Below are 4,437 nucleotides of genomic sequence, written 5' to 3'. Positions count from 1 at the left end.
AATTCTGTCTTGTGTATGTAGCAATTCATTGGCCAGTAATAAACTCTTAAATGGAGTTTAGATCCAAGATAAATTAGTCTTTTGCCTATCAAAATGGTGAATATTGTCGACAAAAAAAAAAAAAAATCTATTTATGTTAGTAACTCATATGGGAATTTGTTTGAGGTATTGGGTGAGGAGAGCCTATTTATAAGAAATGTGATTGACAAGAAAGAATCATCTCAATCTTTAATTGGAATGCTAGCTTTAGAAAGCATAGAAATTCCCATTTTAACAATGTGGCGATGTTTGCACTCAGTCTTATTATTTCGTTAATGAGTACGTTGCAACATCTTCACCCGAAACAGTACAACCCGGAAGCGATCAAATGATGAGAATGATATCTATCGTCTTTGAAGAGAATTGTGTTATGAGATTCAGATTCATCACTAATTAATATTTCAATAAAAAATAAAATAACTGATTGAATGCTAAAATGAAAAAAGGTATGCGATACAAATTTTAGGTTCGAGAATCGATTGAGAATAGGAAAGATATTATCATCTTATATCATTGGTGTTTTGAACAATTACCTTTATTCTATTATTATTTGTGAATTTAATTTTATTGGTCTTCTTTAAAATATATATTCCTTATTTATTTATATTTTTTGATTAACTAGGTCTCGTCAACATAATTCACTAGCACTTAAGATATTAATTTTTAACAATTTTGATGAAAGGAGTATTTATTTTAATTTTTTTTCTTTTATGAAACCAGTAATCATAGCTCATGATTAAACTTGCAATAAAACATTAGAAATATTAGAAAAAAAAATAATGTAATCAATATTGTAATTTTCTTTTAATTTCTATCATTGGTTAATTTAAAGATTTATAAAATATATCCAATTATAGTAATATATGCTTATAATTACTATCATATTATATTATTTACAAAAATATTAATTAAGTAATATAAAAACATAAATACGAAAAGGGAAAAAGTGATAATTTACATTGAATTAGTTAGCCTTTAACATGGCAATAAAATGAGATGCAGTAGAGTAACTGAGTTTCTCATTGAATATATGAAGGGGGGGGGGGGGGGGGAGTTTGAATCCTATTTCATATTTTTTTTATTAAAAAAATAAACATATGTGTTATTTGACAAAAAAAGGTAGAAATTTCCAATATTAGGCAGAGACAATTAGGGAAAAGACAAATTGAAAAAAGCAAAAGGTGATGAATAATTAAAGTGTAATGATATTGTTTTAAGAAAAATTAAATAAATAAAAAATACCCGTTAAGCATCCTACATTATTTTGGCAAAGATATTAGTTATTGCATTGATATTGTCCAGAACAAACGCATAAGAATAATATGGAAATTTCCTAATTGAAAAAGAATTACATGCTAAAGGAAAAGAGAAAGAAAGAATCAAGTAGATGTTGGAGAAATTAAAAGAGGGATGTGTCCTCTTCTTCGTTATCGACAGTGGTGCCTTGTAAATTCAGCTGCAAATTGTAAAACTTAGGCCAAAATTTTCCTTCAAACACAATAGCGTTTCTGTCCAACCACAGTCCCCAAAGTAGATAGTTTACCCGAGCAAGGTTATCTTTAAACTCGGATTTCTTCATCAGTGTCTCCACAAGCTCAATCCACCATTACTAAGGTTTGAGTTGAGTGTTTCTGGGGAGTGAGCTTGCAATGGGGAAGAGTTTTACCTGCCTTACATTTCTGGACAGTACACTAGCACATGAAGTATCGTCTCTGTGTCCGAGGAACAACGGGAGCACACTTCATCTAGGTGAGGTATTCTTTCATGAAGCTTTGATTTCACTGCTAGTCCATTATGAACGAATTTCCAAGTGAAACTTCTGATTTTTGGTTGACATCCGAGTTCCCAAACAACTTTCCAAATTCCTACTTCTCTGAATTTAGCAGGGAAGTACTCTATTGATGGGTGAAAGAAGTGACAGGCTATAGAGTAGCTTGAATTTACTGTGAAATGGCTAGAGTTATGGTGAATCCAGGTTAGCTAGTTTTTTATTTTCTTCTATAGTAATTTAATAGATTTGATTAGCAATATTCTGGTTGAAGTTGCTTCTAATCAATTGTTGGTTCCAAACACCAGGCTCATCCAGTAGTTGTCTCACGCAGAGAAGATTCTGAGCTCAGTCATCAGTTCGGGGCAGTCGAAATGGAGCAACAATGCCAAACCAGAGATCATCCCAAAGCTTCACCAATCCTCTTTTTTTCACTATCTATCTCACTCCTTTCTCCAAGACCTTCTTCCCTTCTAGAAGACTTCACTACGCTCATGAAGGGCAAACTCCAGTTTTAGCATCCAGGAATAAGGTAAGCCTAAAATACTTATTCTTAAAAATCTTATAGAATAAAGTATGTTGCTTGGTTAGAAGCATAGTTGTCAGAACCGAACCAATAATCGAACCGGTCAGATTATTGGATTATTAGTTCAACCGGTGGATCAATGGTTGAACCGGTTAACCGGGTATATATATTTATTTTATTATTATATTATTATAGGTAAAAATTCACATACAGTTGTTTTCATGTGAAGTTGATATTTAATAACCATTAGATGATTTGATAAGTTTGACTACATATCATCTAAGGATTTTTAACTATCAACTTCATATGAAGACAACTGCATGTGAGTCTTTACCTATTTGATAAGTTTGACTATATATCATCTAAGGATTTTTAACTATCAATTTCATATGAAGACAACTGCATGTGAGTCTTTACCTATTATTATATACTAAAAGTATTTATTGAAAAAATAATATTAATAGATATCATATAATCATGAAAAGAAAAAATAAATTATGATTAATAATTTTTTTGTTTATATTTTTAATTTGTATATATTTAATAAAATTTATAGTTAAATAAAATATAATTGATTTAAAAATGAGTGGCTTTAAAATTAAAATAAGTTGAATATAAATAAAATAAAAACTTGGTATATGTATTATAATATGTGTATGTAATAACAAGTCGTGTGTCAGCTTGGTGGCACAACTTTCCTCCTTACATCCTTGAATAAGGGAGTTCGAACCTTGTGTTAGACATTTAGAAAAATTTTCCAAAAATTTACAAGGCTGGACACTTGGCAGCATTGGAGAGCATATGGAGTATGGTGTTCTTCCACAACGGGTAGGCTCCCCCTTCAAACCCGACCGGTTTGGTCCGGTTTTTACCGGTTCAATATCTTAGGCGGTCCGAAGATTTGGACTGGACCGGTATTAAGTCCGGTTCACCAATTTTTCGGTCGAAGCGGCCGGTTCGGTCCGGTTTTGCTAACTATGGTTAGAAGTCTTCATCCCTGAGTATGGCCAAGTTGAATGCTTTTAAACCTAGTGCATCTTTTTTTTTCATTTTGCCTCTATACCCACAAAAAATATCATCATACTATGTAATTCATCAATTACAGACTCTAATAACTTAAAACAACTTAAAAAGTATATTGGTATAACTGTTTCAACTGCTTTGATGAGAACCTCTCTCCTACTCATTGACAGGAAGAACCTCTTCCAATATATTAACCTTTTAGAAACTCTATCTTTCACATATGCTAAGGTTTTCTGTTTGGGCTTTGTAATTATTGATGGAAGTCTAAGGTACTTGTTCTATGCTCTAATATTTGAAATTTCTAAGATGTTGGCCAGATCTTGTTTAGTCTGCTGAGGAGTCTTCTTACTAAAACATACCTCCGACTTGTTTAGATTGATCACCTGACCACTAACACCACCATATAGCTGTAGGGTATTAATTAAATTCTCGCAAACTGTGCTGGTTTGCTTTGCAAAATAGCAGATAATTGTCAACAAATAGAAGATGGTTGATGATAGGACATTTACTGTTCAATCGAAGCCTTTAAAACAAGTTATCCTATTCTCTTTTGTGGAGCAGATATGAAAGTCCTTCTGCACAAATAAGAAAAAGGTAGGGGAGAGGGGATCTCCTTGACGGATCCCTCTTGTTAGTTTGAAATAACCATTAGAAAAACCATCCACAATAACAGAATAAGAAATACTAGACACAGTCTTTCATCCACTCTATCCATTTGTCACAAAAACCCAACTTTTTCATCACGAACCACACAAAGCTCCATTCCACCCTATAATACGCCTTACTCATATCAAGTTTCATTTCAAAATCGCAATCCCCATAGGTCTTGACTTTTAAGGAAATGCATACACTCATGAGCCACGATGATGTTATCACTAATAAGCTTACCCCGAATAAAAGCACTATGGGAGTTGTTGATGATTCTATTCATAAGGTGCTGCAATCTATGTATTAAAACCTTTGAGATAATTTTATAAAAAAATTGTGCTGAGACTGATATCCTAATATGAGTCATATTCATAGTATTTGGCACCTTAGAAATTAAAAAAAATGTGTATGATTAAACCTTTTTAAAATTTTG

The 4,437-nt window shown here is 32.2% G+C and overlaps 1 long non-coding RNA gene across 1 annotated transcript; it reads left to right on the top strand.

The window, feature by feature from the left end:
* The first annotated feature begins 1,377 nt into the window (after positions 1-1,377).
* Positions 1,378-3,474, top strand: LOC114924499 (uncharacterized). Its single transcript, XR_003811876.2, has 3 exons — positions 1,378-1,788; positions 1,926-2,014; positions 2,116-3,474. It is a non-coding gene; the product is annotated as an uncharacterized lncRNA (long non-coding RNA).
* The last annotated feature ends 963 nt before the right edge of the window (positions 3,475-4,437 follow it).

The sequence above is a fragment of the Arachis hypogaea genome, chromosome 9 (genome assembly GCF_003086295.3).
Source record: "Arachis hypogaea cultivar Tifrunner chromosome 9, arahy.Tifrunner.gnm2.J5K5, whole genome shotgun sequence".
NCBI classification, from domain to species: Eukaryota; Viridiplantae; Streptophyta; class Magnoliopsida; order Fabales; family Fabaceae; genus Arachis; species Arachis hypogaea.
This window is presented reverse-complemented; position numbering and strand designations above follow the sequence as displayed.